The following is a 25,122-nucleotide window of genomic DNA, read 5'->3' on the forward strand; positions in this document are numbered from 1 at the left end:
CAATTACTTTTTAAAGCTACACGCATCATTTCGGGATCATTCTGTGCCGAACACGCATCAGTACTGGACGTGTTTGGTGATCGGTCCGATAGAGTATAAAACAAAAGACGTGTGAACAAGTGTTGGCATTGTTTGCCTGGTCGAGTGAAATAAATCCGGGTTCAAGGTCGTTCCTTTGTGCAACTGTTTCGCATCGTGACTGCCAGCTGGTGCGTAAGCCGATTTGGCTGCTGGCTGGATTGTGCTACAGCAGTGGACGAGACACAAACGAGGAAAAAGAAGAAGCCATCAGTGTCAGCGAGTTGTATCGCTGTGTGGAGTGATCTCACACCTGGCTCGCTGCTGGTGGCTGTTTGGTGCTGCTGTATTGGTGCTGCTGGCTGTAACGGCTGCTACTTCGAACGATCGGACAACCAACCTTACTGGAAGGGAGAAATAAAAAGGTACGTGTTCTTGTCAGCGCTAGTGCGCTAAACTTAGCGCGATGGATGTAGATCCCTCGCCTCCCGCGCCACCATCCCCGAACCCCTCTGACCCTGACCCTTCTGTTACCCCCTCCCCTGTTCATTCTTCAGTCCCCCCTCGCCCCAGGCTTTACCCAGACGGAGCCCAGGGCAGCTATACTGTTTATTTTCGGCCAAAGGCAGGACCGAAATCGAAAAAGTTGAACCTCTTGCAGATTTCTAAAGACCTGACGAAGGAGTACAAGGGCGTGACCGAAATTTCCAAGGTCCGGCCTAACAAGCTCCGTGTCGTGGTCGGTAACCTGAAAGAGGCCAACGATATAGCTTGCTCTGAGCTCTTCACACGCGAGTATCGCGTTTACATACCCGCACGAGACGTGGAGATCGACGGTGTCATAACCGATTCGAGTCTGTCCGTCGAGTGTATACTGCAAAGTGCCAAAGGGTGCTTTAAGAACAAAACGTGTCCCGAAGTAAAGGTGCTCGACTGCAAGCAATTGCGGTCAGCATCGATCATCGGTGGCAAAACAGTATACACTCCGTCAGACTCGTTTCGAGTTACGTTCGCCGGGTCTGCACTACCAAGCCACGTCTCGATCCACCGGGTTCGTCTCCCTGTGAGGCTCTACGTGCCCCGCGTCATGAACTGCCTGAATTGCAAGCAGTTAGGCCATACAGCCGCCTACTGCTGCAATAAGGCACGTTGTGGCAAGTGTGAGGAGTCTCATGCGGAAGATTCTTGCAGTGTTAACGCTGAAAAGTGTATTCACTGCGGAGAAAATCTGCATGAGCTCTCGACATGTGCGGTGTACATGCAGCGCAGGGATAAAATAAAACGGTCTCTCAAAGAGCGTTCAAAGCGTTCCTACGCTGACATGCTGAAGAAGACCGTTACCACTTCTCCCGTTACTTCGAACCCCTTCGATCTGTTGCCCTCTGAGGAAACCGATTCTGACGATTCACCAGCGGGAGCATCTTACGCCAATCCTGGGGAGTCTAGAAAGAGGAAAAATATTTCCTCTCCTAAACTTCCCAGAAAAGGTCCTAAGATTTCTCAAAGTGAAATGAAAGTTACAAACAAACCAAACAGTGCTGCGGAAAACCCGAAGCAAACTCCTCCTGGGCTGGCAAATTTAAAGTCCCAGAAGGAGTTCCCAGCACTGCCAGGAACATCTAAAACCCCAGTTGCTCCTTTTACACTCCCAGTTGATGAAACAAACTCTGGATTAGTGAAATTTTCTGACATTGTGGACTGGATTTTTGAAACTTTCAATGTACCCGATCCAATTAAAATTTTTCTTACAGCATTCCTCCCAACAGTTAGATCATTTTTGAAGCAGTTGACTGCCCAATGGCCTCTCCTTGCAGCGATTGTATCCTTCGATGCCTAATTCAACTGCGTATATGAAGGATTCTATCTCTGTCTTACAGTGGAATTGTAGAAGTATTTTACCAAAAATTGATTCGTTTAAAGTTTTGATAAATAAAAACAAATGCGATGCATTTTCCCTTTGTGAAACTTGGCTTACTTCAAATATTGATCTCAACTTCCATGATTTTAATATTATTCGCCTTGATCGAGACACCCCATATGGAGGAGTACTTTTAGGGATTAAAAAGTGCTATTCTTTCTATCGTATTAACCTCCCCTCGATTCCAGGCATCGAAGTTGTCGCATGTCATATGACAATACAAGGTAAAGAGCTTTGTATAGCCTCAATATATATTCCCCCCAGAGCACAGGTTGGGCAACGGCTGCTCTTTGATTTAATAGAACTTCTTCCCTCGCCACGTTTGATTTTGGGAGACTTCAACTCTCATGGCGTGGCTTGGGGTTCCCCATAAAATGATAACCGCTCCTCTTTAATCTATAACCTTTGCGATGACTTCGACATGACTATTTTAAACAACGGTGAAATGACACGTATCCCGAAACCTCCAGCGCGCCCAAGCGCTTTGGATCTATCCTTATGTTCGACGTCGCTACGGTTGGATTGCACATGGAAGGTAATCCTCGATCCTCACGGTAGCGACCATCTGCCTATTCTTATTTCAATTACTAACGGGTCAACTCGCATGCGACCAATTGACATTCCGTATGACCTCACACGAAATGTCGATTGGAAGTTATACGAGGAAATGATTTCAAAAGCGGTCGAGTCGATTCAACATCATTCACCACTTGAAGAATACAACCTCCTCGCGGGCTTGATTCTCGACGCCGCGTTGCAAGCCCAAACGAAGAAATATCCCGGCGTAACGATCAAAGAACGGCCTCCCACTCCGTGGTGGGACCAAGAGTGCTCCGATGTCTACACGCAAAGATCCGACGCGTTTAAAGCCTACCAGACGGGAGGTATACCTGGCGACTATTTACGGTATTCGGAGCTTGATACCAAGCTTAAAAGCTTGGCTAAAGCAAAGAAACGTGGATATTGGCGTCGGTTCGTGAACGAGACGTCGAGGGAGACATCGATGAGCACTCTTTGGAACACAGCCCGAAGAATGCGGAATCGCGTAACGGTCAACGAAAGCGAGGAGTCTTCAAGTAGGTGGATATTTGATTTTGCCAGGAAAGTATGTCCGGACTCTGTTCCTGAGCAAAATATTGTTCGCGATGCGTCTCCGGGCCACGACGCGATAGAATCACCTTTTACGATGGCAGAACTTTCAGTTGCCCTCCTGTCCTGTAACAATAACGCGCCTGGATTAGATAGAATCAAATTCAACTTGTTGAAGAATCTACCCGGCAATGCCAAGAGGCGCTTGTTGAACTTGTTCAATAAGTTCCTGGAGCAAAACATTGTACCGCAGGATTGGAGGCAAGTGAAGGTGATCGCCATCCAAAAACCAGGGAAACCAGCTTCTAATCACAACTCTTATAGGCCGATTGCAATGCTATCCTGTATCCGGAAATTGATGGAAAAAATGATACTCCGTCGTTTAGACCACTGGGTCGAATCAAATGGTCTACTATCAGAAACTCAATTTGGCTTCCGCCGTGCCAAAGGGACGAATGATTGTCTTGCGTTGCTTTCAACAGATATTCAGCTGGCGTATGCTCGTAAAGAACAAATGGCGTCTGCGTTCTTGGACATTAAGGGGGCTTTTGATTCCGTTTCTATTGACATTCTTTCGGGTAAACTTCACCGACAAGGATTTTCTCCAATTTTGAACAATTTTTTGCACAATTTGTTGTCCGAAAAGCACATGCATTTTACGCATGGCGATTTGGCAACTTTTCGCATTAGCTACATGGGTCTTCCCCAGGGCTCATGTTTAAGCCCCCTTCTTTACAACTTTTATGTAAATGACATCGACGAATGTCTGGCAAATTCATGCACGATAAGACAACTTGCAGACGACAGTGTAATCTCTGTTACAGGAGCCAAAGCTGCCGATTTGCAAGGACCATTGCAAGATACCTTGGACAATTTGTCTGCTTGGGCTTTACAGCTAGGTATCGAATTCTCTCCGGAGAAGACTGAGATAGTAGTTTTTTCTAGGAAGCATGAACCTGCTCAGCTTCAAACACAATTAATGGGTAAAACGATTTCTCAGGTTTTGGTACACAAATATCTTGGTGTCTGGTTCGACTCTAAAGGCACCTGGGGTTGTCACGTGAGGTATCTGATGAAAAAATGTCAACAAAGAGTGAATTTTCTTCGTACAATAACCGGACAATGGTGGGGAGCCCACCCAGGAGACCTTATAAGGCTTTACCAAACAACGATATTGTCTGTTATTGAATACGGGTGTTTCTGCTTCCGCTCCGCAGCAAACACACATTTGATCAAACTGGAGCGAATACAATATCGTTGTTTGCGTATCGCCTTAGGTTGCATGCAGTCGACCCATACGATGAGTTTGGAGGTTTTAGCTGGAGTACTACCATTGAAAAACCGCTTCTGGAGCCTGTCTTCTCGTATTCTAATCAAATGTGAGGTCTTGAACCGTCCCGTGATTGAAAATTTTGAAAGGTTAATCGAACTTAATTCTCAAACCCGTTTTATGACATTGTATTTCAATCACATGTCCCAAAATATTAACCCTTCTTCGAATATTCCAAATCGTGTCGACTTATCAAATACTTCTGATTCTACTGTGTTTTTCGATACATCCATGATAGAAGAAACTCGTGGAATCCCGGATCATTTACGCGTGCAGCAGATCCCTAAAATTTTTTCCAATAAATATCGAAACATCAACTGCGACAATATGTACTACACTGACGGATCACTTCTTGATGGGTCCACTGGCTTCGGTATCTTCAATAACAATTTAACCGTCTCCCATAAGCTCGATAATCCTGCTTCTGTTTACGTCGCAGAATTAGCTGCAATTCAGTACACCCTAGGGATTATCGAAAAAATGCCCACGGACCATTATTTCATCTTTACGGACAGTCTCAGTTCCATTGAGGCTCTCCGATCGATGAAAGATGTTAAGCACTCTCCGTATTTCCTGGGGAAAATACGGGAACATCTGAGTGCTTTATCCGAAAAATCGTTTCAGATTACCTTAGCGTGGGTCCCTTCTCACTGCTCGATACCGGGTAATGAGAAAGCGGACTCTTTGGCTAAGGTGGGCGCAACAAACGGTGATATTTATGAAAGACCAATTGCCTTTAATGAATTTTTCGCACTTGTACGTCAGAATACGATCATCAGTTGGCAAAATGCTTGGACCAGAGGGGAATTGGGAAGGTGGTTACATTCCATAATCCCCAAAGTATCGACGAACCCGTGGTTCAAGGGGTTGGATGTAGGTCGGTATTTCATTTGCGTGATGTCCCGGCTTATGTCCAATCACTATAGATTTGACGCGCTCCTCCGTCGTGTTGGGCTCGGGGAAAGTGGTATCTGTGCCTGTGGTGAAGGTTATCACGACATAGAGCATGTGGTTTGGTCATGCCCTGTACACCGTGACGCCAGGTCTAAATTAATAGCTTCCCTGCAGGCCGAGGGTAGACAGCCGGCTGTTCCTGTTCGTGATGTCTTGGCGAGCCGTGACCTATCCTACATGTCCCTTATATACGTTTTCCTGAAATCCATCCACGCCCCAGTCTAGTCCCGTTCCCCTCCGTCTACACCCAACAAAACGACAAGAACACGTTTGAACCTTAAGCACAAAACCAGCAACCAGACCCCGCACAATAGAACCAGGACCCAAGGACTACGAGCCTCTGTCCCAACTCACGACATCGTGGCTCAGCAGAACGAATCCATACATGCCATTCGACGATTATCAGACGACCATTGAACAACAAAACACTGATTGGAAATCCCATGCTAGTTTTAAGTTAGACTTAATTTCAGCTCGTAGTCGGCAGCGAGGATAAAAAATTTGCTTTAGTTTTTAAGTCATCAGATATAATTGGCGCCGTTAAACATTAAATTGTATTTGTGCCGTGTCAAATAAATGTTATGTGAAGAAAAAAAAAAAAAAAGCTACACGCAAAAGTTCAAGCATTAATCATCCAATGTGTCCTTTCAATTCGCACAGAATTTGCTCTGACTTCACACAACCAATGCGTGATACGCATAACGCATAAGTTGTACAAGGAAAACATTGACAGAGATCAAAATCAGTATATGTATCATATACACAAAAATCGTAATGTCTCGGTAATCTTCGGCTTCGGGGGAACGATCAGTTTCGAGGCGCTCAAAAAATCGTTCTTTACTTTCGCGAGCCGGTGCGTATCAGCGGCTCGTGCATCCCTAAAAATCGTCAGTAACCGAAACAGCCAATGGCGAGCCTTGTTGCCGCGGAAGTTATTGACGCTGGTGCCAGTAACGCAGAACAGAATGCATGTGAATAAAACCAGAGTCGTAATTAAATGCAAAATGTTTTGGACTAATCTCATGTTTTTGTTTATTGTTAATGATTGAATGATGTTTTCAAATGACCTGATTCATGAAAGTGAATCGATCAGGCAATAATTTCTTCAATGGAGTCAGTATTGATTGCTGGTTGCACTGTTTAAACGATGCCAACCTTCTGAACATCGGCTGATGCTTTATAAGTGTAGTGGTTTGGAGCTGCGCAATACATTCAAAATACATTAGAGCATCAAATGCGTTATGCCCAACGTACATGCGTTGTACTGGTTCCAATTTTAATCAGTAAATGCGCTAATTTCGCTCATAAATGATCTGGTTACGCACACTTCAGCTTTTGCGTGTATTTACAGTAAGAGGTTCACGAAACGGTATTCATATTTGATTTTGTAAAAACAAGAATAACAAAAGTTATTTAGCTTGCATTGAAAATAAATACTCTTAGGAATGTTTACATGAAAATTCAATTATTATCTGAATCGAAAAAATAGAACCAAAGCTGTCATGATTTCAAGCGCATTGCAATTCATCAAAGTTCTTGGTGTGCCAGAAATTCAATCTAGACCTTGTGCTTGTTTTTCAAAATGCTCCTGTGGCTTGTACGATAACTGGAACTCCATTCTAGGGTAAAAAAACTGACAAAAGTAACTTTCGCAGTAAAGTATGTTCATCTTTCGAAGCAATTTACGTACGCCATCAGCAATTCATAGTTTTTCTAAATATTCCTATTGTCGCTTCTCCACAAAATTTAGCGAATTAGCGATTAGCGTTTCGAAGACCAAAATTTCAGCGACGCTAACAGTTTCGCTAACCAGCTCAAAAATTAGCGAAATCGCTAAATCGCTAACTGAATTTTAGCGTCGCTAATTAGCGAATTAGCGGAATGGTGCCCACCACTGCAAATAACTAACTCCATGACAACTTGATATGTGGTTCAAAAGTTATGGAACGAAGAGAAATTCAAAGACTATTTAAAACTATACCTGATTTGATCAATATACGTGGCCTCAACATAATTTAAATGTGGTTTCGTACTATTTGAACGTCTCCGGTATTGCTCGTGATGAAATTGTTCGAAATTAAATGTGATTCCTTTTATTTCGCTATTTCTTAAGCACTAACATTACGTCAAATTTCTTATTATATACATCCATTACAACATCAATATTTTAGAACCTAAAGAGTGAATATACTTTTATTGGATTGAAGCGTCCATGTAAATCTATTTTTACAAATAACAAGTTTGAATGAGAAAGGCTGGGTCTGACCGCTAGGTGGATTACCTTACCTTACCAGTCAGCTCCAGGCCGAAGTGTCCCTTGCTGTTCGAAGAAGTCGTCTCCATTCAACTCGGTCCATGGCTGCAGCTCGCCAGCCATGTCGTCTGCGGAGGCCCCGCAGGTCGTCTTCCACTTGATCGAGCCACCTTGCTCGCTGCGCGCCCCGTCGCCTTGTTCCAGTCGAGTTGTTGTTATCAAGACATCCTAACGACATGTCCGACATCCTAACGACATGCCCAGCCCACCGTAGTCTCCCGATTTTCTCCGTTTGAACGATGAGTGGTTCTCCCAGCAGCTGATGCAACTCGTAGTTCATCCGCCTCCGCCATGATCCATCTTCCATCTGCACTCCACCACAGATGGTACGCAACACCTTTTGTTCGAAAACCCAAAGGGCGCGTTGGTCCACCACGAGCAAAGTCCAGGTTTCGTGGCCGTAGAGGACTACCGGTCTGATCAGTGTTTTGTAGATGGTTAACTTCGTGCGGCGGCGGATTTTATTCGAGCGGAGTGTCCTCCGGAGTCCAAAGTAGGCACGATTTTCTGCCATAAGGCGTCGACGAATTTCTCTGCTGGTGTCGTTGTCAGCAGTCACCAGTGAGCCCAGGTACACGAACTCGTCTATCACCTCGATTTCATCACCGCTAATATGAATTCGTGGTGGGAGGTTGACACTGTCTTCTCTGGAACCTCTTCCTCTCATGTACTTGGTCTTCGATACGTTTATGGCCAGCCCAATTCGTCCGGCTTCAGCCTTCAGTCTGATGTACGTCTCCGTCATCATTTTAAGGGTTCGTGCTATAATATCAATGTCATCGGCGAAGCTAAAGAGCTGAACAGACCTTCTAAAAATCGTGCCACTCGTGTCGATACCAGCTCTACGTATCACACCTTCCAAAGCGATGTTGAATAGCAAGCACGATAATCCATCACCTTGCCGTAACCCTCTTCGAGATTCGAAGGGACTCGAGAGTGTCCCCGAAACTCGAACTACGCACATCATCCGATCCATCATCGACTTAACCAACCGTGTCAGTTTATCCGGAAAGCCGTAATCGTGCATAATCTGCCATAGCTGGTCTCGAACGATTGTGTCGTATGCCGATTTAAAATCGATGAACAAGTGATGTGTGGGCACGTTATACTCACGGCACTTCTGCAGGACCTGCCGTACCGCGAATATTTGGTACGTGGTGGCGCGGGCACCCATAAATCCCGCTTGGTATTGCCCCACGAATTCCCTTGCAAACGGTGATAGTCGACGGCACAGAATTTGAGAGAGTACCTTGTAGGCGGCGTTCAGCAACGTGATTGCGCGGTAGTTGCAGCAATCCAACTTGTCGCCTTTTTTGTAGATGGGGCCCACTGTACCCTCCATTCACTCCTCCGGTATGACCTCCTCCTCCCAAATCTTGGCAATAATCCAGTGTAGCGCCTTAGCCAGTGATTCACCACCGTGTTTTAACAGCTCACTGGGGAGTTGGTCAGCTCCAGCGGCTTTATTGTTTTTCAGCCGGCCGATCTCCTCTCTAACCTCCTGGAGGTCAGGGGCTGGGATTCTGTCGTCATCTGCGCGTACACCGAGATCTACTACCACTCCGTCGTCGTCCTCTGCTACATCGCCATTAAGGTGCTCATCGTAGTACTGCTTCCACCTGTCAATCACCTCACACTTGTTCGTGAGAAGGTTGCCGCCCAGGTCCCTGCACATGTCGGCTTGTGGCACATAGCCTTTGCGGGAACAGTTCAGCTTCTCGTAGAACTTTCGTGTGTCATTCGCACGGTACAGTGCCTCCATCGCCTCGCGATCTCGATCTTCCTCCTGGCGCTTTTTCTTCCGTAAGACCGAGTTTTGCCTGTTCCGTGCGCGTCGGTAGCGCTCCACGTTCGCCCTCGTTTGGTGTTGCAGCATTCTCGCTCGTGCTGCATTCTTCTCTTCCACTAACTGTTTGCACTCGTCGTCAAACCAGTCGTTTCTCCTGTTCAGAGCCATAGTACCAAGCGCCGCTACAGCAGTACTACCTATGGCTGATCGAATGTCCCTCCAGCCATCTTCAAGAGTAGCTGCGCCAAGCTGCTCTTCCGTTGGTAATGCTGCTTCCAGCTGCTGCGCGTACTCCCTTGCAACCTCGGCGTCCCGTAGTTGCCCGATGTTTGGTCGCGGTGGGCGACTTTGACGCGTGTTTCGCACCGTCGAAAGTTTTGAGCGCATGCATACTACAACAAGGTAATGGTCCGAATCAATATTCGCGCTGCGGTAGGTGCGAACGTTGATGACGTCAGAGAAGAATTTACCATCGATTAGAACGTGGTCGATTTGGTGCTCCACTTGTAAGTCAGGTGATCTCCAGGTGGCTTTTTGGATGTCTTTGCGGGGGAAGAAGGTACTCCTTACTACCATACCGCAGGAGGCTGCAAAGTTCACACATCGTTGGCCGTTATCATTTGATGCGGCGTGCAAGCTATTCGGCCCTATCACCGGTCTGTACATTGCCTCCCGTCCTATCTGAGCGTTCATATCACCGATGACGATCTTAACGTCCCGTTGCGGACAGCTATCATAAACCTGCTCCAGCTGCGCATAAAACGCTTCTTTCTCATCGTCGACTCTTCCTTCGTGTGGGCAGTGCACGTTGATGATGCTGTAGTTGAAGAACCGGCCCTTAATTCTCAACTTACACATCCTCGCACTGATCGGCTGCCACCCGATCACGCGTTGGCGCATCCTACCCAGCACTATAAAGCCCGTTCCAAGCTCGTTGGTAGTGCCACAGCTCTGATAAAGGGTAGCCTCTCGATGTCCGCTTTTCCTTACCTTCTGTCCCGACCAGCAAAGTTCCTGCAGTGCTACGATTTCGAAGTTGCGTGGATTCAGTTCATCATATACTATCCTGTCGCAGCCGTGAAAGCCTAACGATCTGCAGTTCCATGTACCGAGTTTCCAATCGTAGTCCTTATTTCGTCGCCTAGGTCTGTGCCGATTGTTCCGATCCGTATAAACTTCTTCGATATTTGCAACATTTGGTGTTTTTCGGGGCGGCTTCCCCAACCCCCTGTCTCGCCGGAGGGCCATCGTGTTAGCTCTGATTAGAGTCCCACGCTGACACCAGGACGTTGATCAGCCGCTCCTAACATGGAGATCAGACGCTGTTTTGAGCCGCACCATCTTGGTGGACAGACGCTCGGGTTGGCGAAGCATTTCCTCTACCGCCGAGATATGGTTACCGCGCCAACGATGGGTGGATTAATTTAGGTTTTTTTATTATTAAGAGCTGAATTTTTAATTTGTTTTTTTTTTTTATTTCTTCAAACTTTAAATGTTTTTCGTCGTTCTTAGTTTAATTACGAGTAATTTTCTTAATATTTTATGTTATTTTTACTTTAGTAAGGTTTCCTAATGTCGATTAGGGATAATTTAAATTTTATTTTGATTCGCTCGTCTTTTTCTAGACTTTCAAAACGTTTCTACCCTTTTAAATAGAGATACATTTTGGATTTTCTTTCGACAAGCAATTATCATTTGATCTTGACCAGCTAGGTTGCTATTGAATGCACTGTATAGTTTACAGTAGTCGGCTTTCTCAGCCTATATGAATATAACTATTAACCTATAATTATCTCATATAGTTAAACATATGCAACGGTTTATTAACATTTTATTCTGCGACAGCCGGGGCGACGAATGAAAATGCATTCTTTGTATTAATATCGACGATAGATAAACAAACGTTATTGGACGTCAAAAGCGCTTTTTCTGCCGGTCGAAGCTGAATTTGAGATTTCGTACAGGTTGGTCTCGATAGACCGAACCAAGAGTCTTTTTTTTTAACTTGAGTTTTTGACACCAGTAGATGTGAAAATTGACAGTCTGTTTTTTATGAAAAAAGCGAAATCAATTGAGCAGTTCATAAGGATATTATAACAAATTAAAACAAATTCTCTGTGGTAGCTTGCAAAAAACATACGGGGTGGGTTTGTATACCGATTACTCGAAATAACGTTGTGGCGCTTAGTTCGGTTCATTAATTTTTATTTATTCAACATAAAGGTTTTGCTGTTTTCGAATAGACTTTTATTTTCGACCCATCCCACTTAAAGTCAGGAAACACATTTCTCACAAAAAATATATCTTGTAGTAACGTAAAGAAAATTTTTTAACAGTGTAAATTGATTTTTCAACTCGATTTTTTTCAAATTTTTCGAGCTTAGTCAATTAGTTTTTCAATTTTAAAATTTTTATTATTTAGAATTTTTTTAAAAAATTTAGTTTTTCAATTTTAAAATTTTTATTATTTAAAATTAAAAAAAAAGGTTTTCGAATTTTTTTTTGTTTTCAATTTTGTTTTATGCATTTCTATTTTTGCCTTTCTCCTAGAAAGGTATAGCAATCACTGGAAAACCCAAAGGTGTAAAAGTGCTCCAAAGGGTCGAATCTCGTATATCAGTCGACTTAGTTGGACGAGCTGAGCATTTTCTGTGTGTGTGTGTGTGTGTGTGTGTGTGTGTATGTGTGTGTATGTGTGTGTGTATGTAACGCTCTCCCAATCTCACTAGATGTTCTCAGAGATGGCTGGACCGATCTTCATGAAATTAATTGCAAATGAGAGGTCTAGTTGCCCCATAAGAGCCTATTGAATTTCATTGCAATCGGATTTTTAGTTTAGAGGTTATGTTTAAAAATGTGTAAATCACGAAACATCATTATATCTGAAAATACTCAACCGATTCTAACAAAATTGGTTTTAAATGAACGAGCTACTAAAAAACCCTTAACTTTTGAGTTTCATGGAGATTGAACGTGCGGTTCAGAAGTTATTTAAAGAAACGTGTTCTGGAGAGTGTTTAATCTCACTCATGTTTCTCAGAGATGGCTGGACCTATTTCAACAAAATCAGTGTCATTTGGATGGTCTAATTACCCCATAAGACCCTATTGATTTTGTTTGCAATCGGACTATTACTTTGTCTGTTATGTTTAAAAATGTGAAATCCAGCTATGAAAAGTAACATATTCCGAAGACTACTTAATCTCACTCACTTTTCTCAGAGATGGCTGAACCGATTTCCACGAAATTAGTGTCAAATGAAAGGTCTAGCTGCCTCATAACACCCTATTGAATTTCAATGTAATCGGTCTGTACTTTGTCTGTAATGTATCGAAATATGAAAATCACGAAACTTCATTATCTCAGAAAGTACACAACCGATTTGAACAATATTGGTATCAATTGAACGGGCTAGTTAAAGGTTAATTGATGAATTTTATAGTGATTAATCACGTGGTTCAAAATTTTTTAATAGAAACATGTTTCGTTGACTTTTTAAATTCACTCGTTTTCCCAAAAATGGCTGGAATAAATTCAACAATTTTAGTGTCAAATGAAAAGTTTGGCTTTCCTATAGGTTCCCATTATATTTGACTATAATCTCATTTTTATTCCAACCGTTATATACGAGAGTCTATTATCTCAAAGATCACACGACTCATTTGAACATATCTAGTGTCATTTGAACGGGTTGTCTCGCAAACTCACAATTAAGAAATTTCATAGCAATTTGATATGTGGTTTGAAAGTTATAAGAAGAAACGAAATTCAAAGACTATTTAAAACTGTAACTGCTTTGATCAACACATATGGCCTCAACAAAATTTGAATTTGGTATTGTGCTATTCGTATGTTCCAGGTATTGCTCGTGATTGGAGTGTACGAAATTCAAAGTCATTTCTTTTATTTTGCTATTTGTTCAGCACGAATATTTTACTCCTAATTAATACTTTTTTTAACTTTTTGCCTTTTTCCTAGAAAGGTATAGCAATCACTTGCAAAACCGAAGATATGAAAGTGCTCCAAAGGGCCGAATGGCATATATCACTCGACTCAGTTCGACGAGCTGAGCATATTCTGTATGTGTGTGTGTGCGTGTGCATATGCGTGTGCGTGTGTGTGTGTGTGCGTGTGTGTGTGTGTGTGTGTGTGTGTGTGTGTGTTTGTGTATGTGCAGATTACACGATTTATTTGAACATAACTAGTGTCATACGAACGAGTCATCTCTCAAACTTACAAATAACAAACTTCATAACAATTTGATATGTGGTTCAAAAGTTATGGAAAGAAAAGAAATTCAAAGGTTATTTAAAACTATACCTGCTTTGATCAATATATGTGGCCACAATATAATTTAAATGTGGTATCGTACCATTTGAATGTTTCCGGTATCGCTCGTGATTGAGTTGTTCGAAATTAAGAGTCATTTCTTTTATTTCGCTATTTCTTGAGCATTTATATCACGTGAAATTTCATATTTTATACTTCTATTATAACATCATTATTTTAGAACCCAAAAAGTGAATACTCATTTATTGGATTGAAGCGTTCATGTAAATCTATTTTTACAAATAATAAGTTCAAATGAGAAAGGCTGGGTCTGACCGCTAGGTGGATTAATTTAGGTTTTTACATTTTTTTTCAAACTTATAAATCAAATAGGGTACGTCTATCAATAATGCATTGTATCTTCAAAATATTTCGTATAGGTTGCAACGGTTGGTCAGACAGCCCCTTCCCTTTACATAAAGCGTTACGTGTTTTATGGATATACATCAGCTTTAGATAAGCCATATTTGAAATTGAAAAAAATAATTACTACCATATATAATCGAGTTCCAAATTTTATATATACACTAAGGTCGCTTTTTACGCGTTTTAGTTTACGCGGATTCCGGACTTTACGCCGTTTTTTTTCTTACGCGGATTTCGAAACTTACGCGTTTTTCTTCACGCGGAATCCAGAATTTACGCGGCATTTTTTTTTCACGGTTTCCTTCTACTCGGCACGTATCTCCCGCGTAAAAAGCGGCTGTAGTGAATTTAAGTCCGACCAGCATTTGTTTTTCTAAAGACTCGCAATCAGTTTTCTGCCTTTCACAGCTCGAATTTTTCTTTATTTGTTTTTCTGGCATTTACAACTATTTTTTCGTCATTCTTAGCTCCGCGGTAATTTTTTGCGGCGTTTTTAATGCGATCTTTTTTTTTTTTTGACGTAGATCTACGTTTTTCGGCAAGCATCATTCATGGGCATTTCCGGAATCGAGATGCCCAAAGATCGGCAATAAAAAACAGGTGCCATTTTGAAGTCTTAAGTAGTAACTTCCAGTTTCTGGGGAATATTCAGAAATAATACAGTTTATCACAGGTTTTATAGTTTTTGAATTTTGGAGCCCCCAGCCACCACCATTTTTTCAGAGACGTAGCTTTCTCGTAGACAATTACTATGCAACACTTTAACGTAAGTTGACGCGTTTTGACAATTGCTAGGGGCACTAAAATTCACAGGAAAGGTCTTCCTAGGGCAACTATGTTGAGCTTCGCGGCAAAATTGTTTTTCGCTTTTGGCGACAATGTAACCGTACCCTGGTTCAGAAATCAAATCCTGACGCCATTTTAATATCCAAGATGATGACTTCCAGTTTTCGAAAATTACCAAATACCAGCAAATATGGTTATTTCTATAACCAAAATGATACCTAGAGGCACGAATTCAACCGAAGATGCACAGAGAATAAAAAATGAAATAAGTGTGCATGTAAAAGTTCTCGAGTTACGATTCTGGCTTAACAAGCCAGTCGTCGTAGTTTCGAGTCTCGGCTCGGGAGAGACTGTTAGTGTCAGTAGGATTGTCGCGCTAGCCCCGCACTAAACAGTTGGCTGCGAAGTCTGTGTATAAATAAACAGAAGGTCGAGTTTCGAATCCGAATGTAGCACCAAGGCTTTGCTTTGCTTTCGCCCATGCACAATTCCAGCTTAATCATGAAGCAGCCTCTTTGGGTATAGTCATAAAATTCCATTCCTACAGACAGATAGGCGTTCGATGCAACCTTCTCTTGAAATACAACATTTTTTCGTCATTTTTTCGATGGATAGAAGTTCTAATGCTAGAAACCTTGTTTCCTGTGGGAAGACAAAAACAACGACCGCTAGCAGCGAAATAAGTAGGCAATGAGAAGGCTGATTACCTGTTGATCTTTTCAATTTAGAAGACGTCTGCACATAATTATCTTAAATCATAGTATTTCGATCATTATATCACAAGAAACTGCGATTTATCTCAACCTCCTCGTGGTGCTAACTAAAATACGAGTAACTTAAGTAAAGATAACACTCCTCTGTTTTGGCTAATAAGATTCGCATCCTGTTTCGCAGATTGAGGCTGTTGTCGAATGCCTTTGTTGAAGAGTAATACAAAATACAACATTGTGGATAAAATGAAATCATCAATGAATGAATCCAGTGAATTGGAGCGTAGAGTAATAGAAAACAGTTTCGACCAAAACTCATATTCTGAAAAAGGCACATTTGAATTTCAATTTTTATTCATATCGCAAAACATAGTTTTAAATTAATAAACGAAATGCTTAGAGCAGCGGTTCTCAACCTAGGGTACGCATACCCCTGGGGGTACGCGAAAAAAAAAATCGGTATTGGTGGACAAAGCAACTTTTCTCTTTAAAACTTTATTTATTTTACAAAATCGTTTTCAAAATATGACTGTAGCAATCAAACAAGCCATAGTTTAATTTGAAACCTGAACAAGATCCCCAAAACATGATCTACCACTACTCTCTCCCACGCTTCGAGAACAAAACCAAGCCAGGGGGTACAATTGATTTGAAAAATATCGCCAAGGGGGGTTCGCCACAGAAGGCAGAATCACGAAAGGCAGAATCATGGAAGGCAGAATTCTATGACCGTACACACAAGGCAGAATATTTCAAAATGCAGAATATCGAAGGACACGAAAGGCAGAATCACTGGTAGCAAAATCTGACTCACGATAGCCAAGTGCGTAATGACAAATTGGTGCGAATCCTGGTCACGGTATCAAAGCTGCTACTCTACCTTTATTATTTAATATTAATTGGTAACCAGACATAATAACTGGTCACTATCAATTACCACTTTTGTTGTGAGGTGCAAATCAAGCCTAATTATTAGATCCGAAACGCGCGAACTGGTTTGGCTCAGAACCTAAAGAGTCTCACGGCATCGCGGAGAGAAATTTTTCGATGGTAGGTATAACCTACACTAGTCTCAACGGCTTGTTGATAATAATTAACATAAAACAATTCATGCGGCGAAGACGCATAATCGAGGGCAAGGAACCGAGGCGGCACAAAGCCGCCGTGGTTTCCACGGTCCAATCCGGCCGCCGACCCGCCGTCGGAAGCGGCGGCCTCTCGCATACAAACAACTGATCTACCGGTTTTCTAGGATTATTCAAACAGGTTTTCTTTCCCTTAGTTAAGTCCGAACGAGCGGTAGCGAGTAAGGACAGTATACACTTGGACAATAGAGTCGGCCGAAGGCCGCGAGTGTGTGTTGTTAAAAAGAAAATAGACCATTCTTTGATTCTGCTATTAGTGCTTTTTTTGATTCTGCCATTCGTTATTCTGCCTTATGAAATATTCTGCCTTTCGTAATTCTGCTTTTCGTGATTCTGCTTTTCGTGATTCTGCCTTTCGTGATTCTGCCTTTTGATTTTCTGCCTTTCGTAGGAGACCAAAAAAAGGTTGAGAATCGTTGGCTCAAAGAAACAATATTAGAAACTATTGCGAACAGTAAACGAATGAAGAAGAAAAATAAATGACGATCAGAAATGAATTTGAATTTTGCGAATCCAAAAGAATCAGAAGTAAATATCTTTTTATTATGTTCGATGCTCTTCAAAAGCAGAGAGGTAACATGACGAAAAAATGCATTTTTCTTAAAAAAAAACTTCAGGGGTTGTCTACTCTTCTCAACATCGCTAGAAAAAATATCTGAATATAGCATTTTGTAGAGCAACTCAAGAGCTCTAATTTCATGTAAAAGCCAAGTGCGCCAAACAAGGTGTTTTTCCACAAACCGTCAAAATCAATAAAATCCAAGTATTTCCTGCTAGACTTAATAGATTTTTCTGAAAATTTGAATTATCACTCTGTCTTACCAGGGCTACCTACTTTACCAGAAGATACGCCACTTGGGGTAAAACGTCCCTTGAAGATTTTTTTTTCGGAAAAAGCCGTCAAAATCACCAAAACTGCAAGAACTCTGGTTAAACTTGATAGATTTGCTGAAAATTTAGATTGTTACTCTAGTTAAATAAGAACCTAAAGGGCATGATGATAAAAGTGACAAATAAATTTATAAGACGAAAAAAAAATTCCGAATGTAGCATTTTATAAAACAACTAAGGCGTCATCCACAAACTACGTAGGGACTTTTTTGGAAATTTCAGAAGTCCTCTTCTTCATTATCAAGGTATAGTATAATTTTGCATTACTCCCCTCCCCCCCATAAATCTTATGTAAGATATCACAGTGTAACAAAAATTGACTTTTTTTTCTGCCTTGGCTTCTATACATAATTTTTTTGTGTATTTTTATGCAAAACTAAATTTCCCCGAATTTGAACATATTTCAACTTAAGGGGCAACAATGGTGCCATTTTGTATTTTTGAGAAACCGGTAATTATTGATGTTTTTTCGACGCCATTTTGTTTTAAGACCAAATATCAAAATTCTAAGAGTTTGTCCACATATTAGCATCTTTTTACCCATCTTTTGAAAAAAAAAAAAACAGATCTTAAATCGGACGAAAACTGAGCTCAAAACGGTGATTCTACGAAACCAGTTTTGGCATAGTTTTGGTGTATTTTACAAAGCAAAATAATATCGATTATATCTGAGCATTAATGGTAATTCGCTAATATTAAAAGTGGTAGTCAAATTATATCTTAATTTGAGTAAAAAAGTTTCAGAGATCGAATGGTAGGTGTCTGATCTACGTAAAATGTCAGCATATAAATCTATTTTTGTATTGTAGGGGAATTGGGGCAAAATCGACATTTTGCTGACATTTTACGTAGATCAGACACCTACCATTCGATTTCTGAGACTTTTTTACTCAAGATAAGATATTATTTGACTACCACTTTAAGATATTAGCGAATTACCATTGATGTTCAGAAATAAACGATATTATTTTGCTTTGTGAAACACACTAAAACTATGTCAAAACCGGTTTCGTAGAACCACCGTTTTGAGCTCAGTTTTTGTCTGATTAAAGATCTGTTTTTTTTTTCGAAAAATGGGTAAAAAGATGCTAATATGTGGACAAACTTTTAGAATTTTGATATTTGGTCTTAAAACAAAATGGCGTCGAAAAAACATAAAAAAACTTCAGTTTCTCAAAAATTCAAAATGGCGCCATTGTTGCCCCTTAAGTTGAAATATGTTCAAACTCCGGGAAATTTATTTTCGCATCAAACTTCAACAAAAAGTGGAAGAGGTTGTTTATACGAAACGACCGCAAGGTTAACGTAGAATTACGACAGCCTGTCTTATGTCAATAATTTTTGGCAATAGCTTTGGAAATACACTCGATAAGGGTTAATCATTTTAATGGTGTGAAGCGATATATTTTTCCGTATTTGTTTCGTATATTATTTTTGCTTTAAAAATAAACGGAATCCGTTGGAAACTAGCTGAGTTCAGAACTTTTGAAAGTGGGCAATATTCGTGACGCTCTCGATGCTTTCGGTTTTACAGTTTGTACCCCTATATATGTTGCCGTAAGACATAATTCTACGTCGAAAACGCACTAATCGATGTGCTCAAGTCGACTCTGTTGAAAGAAACATAAAAAAAAAATCGTATAATCAATTCATAAATGTTTGATATTAGTTGTATTTACCAGACAATTGAACTGTGCAGTAACAGTTAATAATTTCAGCCTTTTTTTTTCCTCATCTATAGTTTATTTGACACGGCACAAATACAATTCAATGCTTTCGGGGCCAATTATATCTGGTAGCTTACTTTCTGAAGTATCTTAATAACTAAAAGCATATTTTTTATCCTCGCTGCCGACTACGAGCTGAAACTAAATCTAACTTAAAGCTAGAATATTTTGCATTAAAAGCACAGGTTTGCTGTTTGATGGTTTTCATTGCCATAGGTAAGCAGCATATTAAATTTGTTCCGCTGCTGGGCCAAGATATGACGGACTGGCATATTGGGTTGTTTCCATCGGGCCTTGAGAGTATCGTGCGGGTCTGATTGCTGTTTCCGGATCCGGGGTCTTAACGTGTTCTTGTCGTTTGGTTGGATGTAGGCGGAAGGGGATAGGACTAAACTGGGGCGTGGATGGATTTCAGGAAAACGTATATAAGGGACATGTAGGATAGGTCACGGCTCGCCAAGACATCACGAACAGGAACAGCCGGCTGCCTACCTTCGGCCTGCAGGGAAGCTATTAATCTAGACCTGGCGTCAGATGTCGTGATAACCTTCACCACAGGCACAGATACCACTCTCCCCGAGCCCAACACGACGGAGATGCGCGTCAAATCTATAGTGATTGGGCATAAGCCGGGACATCACGCAAATGAAATCCCGACCTACATCCAACCCATTGAACCACGGGTTCGTCGATACCTTGGGGATTATGGAATGTAACCACCTTCCCAGTTCCCCCTTGGTCCAAGAATTTTGCCAACTGATGATCGTATTCTGACGTACAAATGCGAAAAATTCATTAAAGGCAATTGGTCTTTCATAAATATCACCGTTTGTTGCGCCCACCTTAGCCAAAGAGTCCGCTTTCTCATTACCCGGTATCGAGCAGTGAGAAATTTCAGCCTTGTTAAACGTTTAAAATAAACAAAGCAGAAAGAATTTTAATTTTCCGAAGGTATCGTCGGAATCCATGGTCAAGTATATGAATATGAAGATTGTTTGTATTTCATGATGCTGTAAGAAGACGGAGTATAACCAGAGAAAGGCCGGAATCCTCAATCGGCAAAGATGCCCCTTCTGTAAATTGTTATGAACCATGAGTATGATCGAGATGCTGTAAGAAGTGACTGGTTTGTAATGATGAAAACTTAGTAAATTGACATTTACGGATTTGTTTCGCATATACCGCTTGTGATGCACAGTGTTAATGAATCGTAATATACATCACACTGCTGCGCAATTGCAGCAGCATCAAACTGCAATCAAAGTTGCAATTTAGTAATATCCATTCATTATGCTCTTTAAAATATATTTAGTAGCCTTGAAAAAGACTGGTTGCTGCAGTTGCAAATTTCATTGAGTTATCGCATAAACGCTTCATGGTCCAGATAGCGCGCGATATCCGCCCTGACAAAGATTGAAACCCGGATTTCTTTCTTCTTCACGATCAGCAACCAACGTCCGTGTGTATCGGCATGGAATGAATTATACATAAAACACAAAGCGCACATTCTTAGTCAACTAGGTATATTCTGTCGACCTTGTTAGGGAAAGAAGCATTGTGCGACCAATCAGAGGTCGACATTTGCGTTTCGACAAGGCTTGACAATTTTCAATAGTACAATCGTTCGAACAATCAGATTACAACTTTCTGCATTTGGACGGGTGCTTGGTTGATTTTCCAATCGATTACTGCGAAAATGAAGAAAATCGGTTGGAAACTGACTGAGCTTAAAACGGTTAAAAATGGACAATTTTTGTGACGCTGCCGATGTTTTTGGTTTTGGAAATTGGATCCCTGTAATGAAACTGGTCCCCTGTATATGTTGCCGAAAGACGTAATTCTACGTCAAAAATCATAAATAGAAGCCAAGACAAAAAAAATTGTTGCACTGTATATTCTTTTTCAGCAAAAACTTGTTCATGAAGAAGTAACATTTTTTTTACATATGGTGTATTCGTGAAGAATAAAAACCAAACAATTTAACCAATTCTGTCAATATCATGTTAAAGTTAATAAAACTGAAAATTAAGTAAACGAAGTAAAATACTCAATCATTAGGCTAAGGTGAATTCACGCTTTCCCAAGGTGCTTCCTTAGGATCTCAGCGAGAAATAATTCTTTTTTTTTTAGTTTTTCAGGTTTTGTTTGTATTTCAAATTTTTTATTCTTACGTAAGATTTTTTTTCGAATCCCCCTCTCCCCCTCGTAAGCATGCGTAAGCAATTTGGATACCCCCACCCCTCTCTCCCCCTAAACCCTTACATAATTTGTGGATGACCCCCAAAAAGCTTTTATTTGATATCAAACTGACTAAAAAGGACTTAAGTTTTTCTTGACTCTTTCACTAAGTTTCAAGAAAAGCATCAAACAAAGTAAAAGATAATATCGCTTGAGGGCCACCCCTTTTAGACCGGATCCAAACATGAGAGACGGGAAGACAGAGTAAAACCCCTTTTTTGATCATCATCTTAAATCATTTCACAATTTTCTTGCCTCAAAATGTTTAAAGAAAAAAAGGGTCCCACGAAAAAATCTTCCCCACCTAAATCCGGCCCTGGTATCAGAAGTGAATCTAAATTTTTATTTATTTTTAATTATTTTTTAATTCAATTTTTGAATAATAACAAAGAGAAAGACTTGCGTTTTATCGCAGACAGGATTGTGTTGTTACTTCCCCAAACTGTGATTTTTAAAATTTTTAGTTAAATAAGTTAGTTCAAAAGCCACGAAAAAATAGAAATACCGTTTTTTTAGTTTCACCGTTTTTTTTACGATTACCGGAATACCGGTTTTTCGAAAAATCGGTAATACCAACCACCCTATCCACAACTCAAATTTGAGTCAAATTGTTCTTTGTTTGTCCCTTGCTAACCTTCAGAAGTTTTTCAATGCTCAATTTAAGATCATTTCCATCATTCTGAGTCAAACTTTATTTGCTTTACTAACCTCTAAAATCATTATTCACTATTTTTTTATTGCTATTTCGATGCGTTTGATAGTCTGAGAAAAGTTCAAAATAATTTTTATTTTTTTTATCTCTTCTAGTATATCGCAACGTGCCTAAGTATCTTAAGCTTAGTATGGGGTTATTTACGTTTTCCATAATTGAGAGTATATTTTTTTCTGTTTAGCTCTAAGTTGTTATCATGTTTTATTTTGCTTCTTTTGATATTTGTAAGTGTCGTCATTTTTAATTCAATTTAGGGTTGTATATTTCTTATATCATTAGAAGCGTTTTTTGACGTTCAGAGCATAATTTGTGATAGTTTATTTTTGTCGCTATTCGACGCCTAATTTGGTATTATTTGGCTTCTATAGCATTTCGTGGTTGTAAAAAACAGTTCACTCCCATTTTGATCCCAAAATATCTTGACTGTTTTCATAGTTTGAGCTCAAATTGAAATCATTTTTTCCATCCTCCGAAAGCAGCTTTCGTCTTTCTGAGTCCAACTTGGAATCTCTTTAACTTTTTCTTTTTATACTGTGCTTAAATAAAGATTATTTTCGTTTTTGGCCTTCTATGGAAGCGTTTTCCGCGCTATTTCAGTTGAATTTTGGATTATTATATTTTTTGATACGGCCTGCAGAAGCGGGGTTTTTTGACTGCTAAAAGCATTTCTCCAGCAGATCACTATTCTCCCTTTTTGTTTTTAGAAGCGCTACGCTATTTTGAGTGAATTTGTCAATCATCTCCTTTTTTAAAAAGCAAAAAATGGTCTGGTCTTCGAGAAGCACTTTTTTACTATTCAGCTCAACTTGGAATGTTTTGTTTTTTCTTAACCTTCAAACTTGTTTTCACCATTTTGGGATAATTTCTATTTCTGTCCTTTAGAAGCGTTTTATCGCCATTCTAAGTTAAGTTATCTTGCTTCGTAGGCTAAGAAGGCTAAGAAGAGTTTGTTTCGCTGTTTTGAGCTCAATTTAGAATTCTTTTTTTTTTAATTTTTTCTGGCCGTTTCTAACCATCAGGCTGTTTTCACTATCCTGACCTCTAGCTGGATTCATTTTTTTACATTTTGAGTTTGAGAAGCGTTTCAGACATTTCTAAACTAAATTTAAAAACCTTTTTTGACTATTCTGAGTTAAATTTGCAAACATTTGAGTCTTTTCTGGCCTTTGAAAGTGTTTTTTTATTCTAATGGGCGATTGTTTCATTGTTTCTAGAAGCGATTTTTCGCCATTTCGAGGTCAATTCGATATCAATCTTGTTTGGTATTAGAAGTGAGTTTCACTTGGACTCGCTTTTAGACTTGAACTGGGATTTGAACTTTGACTTGGTTTTTAAATACACATTGTTTCTTTTGACACATGGATTCACTACGAAAGTTGGTGATAAAAAATACAGATGCAAAAACACAAAACAAATTGTTGGCAACTGATGGTGCTTTCACTTTTTTGTGAAAAATAAAAACAATAAACAAAATGCTACAATTCAGTTTCGGATGATTTTTTATCTTTCCAAAGCCCATCTCAGATCATATTTCAAACTTGGTGCTATTATTAGATACCGGTTTTACTCGGTTAGATTTTGCTCGAAAATATCGGCTCCGGCAGCCAGACCCCGTCATCAACAATTGCAGTCAATAACCGACGTTTTTTTTTCTTCTTCCGCTGCCACCTCGAAAGCTGTGACGAGCGTAAAGGAAGGAAGGTAACTAGGAAGCGGAAATATGATCGCGAACAGATGCAGCGGACACTTGCCAGCCAGAGAAATTGATTACGTACACCGCGATGCAACTTTCCACCGCACTTGGCATTGATATTTATCGCGCTCCTCGTAGCGACCAGGCCGAGAGCGGCCAAGTTCAGGCATTAATTTTCCATTCACAGCCGTACAAGTATGATGCATTCACTGGCATCCGATCCGATGATTGATCTTTTAATTTCTTCGTGCAGCACGAATTGTTTGGGCTTGTTCTACGGTCAAGTTCATGCAAATTAAAGCGTGCTGGTATATGCGGAAAAATGCGCCAATCACAAAACTATCGTGGTGCTCCACTGGAAAAGCAGCGCATGGCTTTTGGTGTGGTTTTTATTTGTTGGTTTGTTGCAAAACATTGTTTGTTTACTTGCCAAAATTTGGAGAGGAAAAAAGAATACCTTCTCAACAAACTGATCCACAACTCCCACACTTTTCGCGCACCGATGGCTTCAAGAATTTTGACAGGAGGAGGGTTTCGTCGTTCACAGCTGCGGAGCTCCACTCAACCCTCAACAAAACAAACAGCAAGATCGAACGTTTGGTTAACAACTGAGGCGTCCTCCGTTCGAGCCGGGACTGCGATCGAAAACTAATACTTATTATATAAACCAGATTCGACGATCAATTTCCAACGAATGCTGAGACGACAGCGCTTTTCGATATTGAAAATTATAAACGACTTCGGTATATTTAGAACCAGTTAAACACTCTGCCGTCAGCTTCGGGAGAGCACTTATATGCCGGGGAGGCAGGAACCTCCGGCAGACGAGCGAAAGAGATAATCAAATTCCAAACACACTTGCACTAGTGTCCGTGGATCCCACGGCGGCACTCACCCACCAGCGATCAATATTCCTCGAGCATCCAAAGAAAATAAGATCATGAACGCCCCACGCTACGGTGGCGGTGATTTATCATTTTTATATACATTTCTCTACTCGCACGGTCCACTGCCTGCAACACCGGAAGGTTTGGATGATCAACCGTGTCAGAAGGCAGTTTTTTTTTTTTTTGGAAGTGCAGCAAACCGCGAAAACAAACACGCAACCCAAAA

General features: G+C 40.7%; 1 protein-coding gene across 2 annotated transcripts in view; it reads right to left on the reverse strand.

Moving 5' to 3' along the window:
- Positions 1–24,689, reverse strand: part of LOC129731739 (uncharacterized) — a 63,800-nt gene extending 39,111 nt beyond the window's left edge. Inside the window, exon 1 of one of the 2 annotated variants that reach the window (XM_055691983.1) lies at positions 24,467–24,689. The gene's annotated coding sequence lies outside the window, so the exon portion shown is untranslated. The remainder of the gene's footprint in view (positions 1–24,466) is intronic. The other variant, XM_055691981.1, reaches the window with a different exon arrangement.
- Between the last annotated feature and the right edge of the window lie 433 nt (positions 24,690–25,122).

Source organism: Wyeomyia smithii, chromosome 3 (genome assembly GCF_029784165.1).
Source record: "Wyeomyia smithii strain HCP4-BCI-WySm-NY-G18 chromosome 3, ASM2978416v1, whole genome shotgun sequence".
In the NCBI taxonomy this organism is placed as follows: Eukaryota; Metazoa; Arthropoda; class Insecta; order Diptera; family Culicidae; genus Wyeomyia; species Wyeomyia smithii.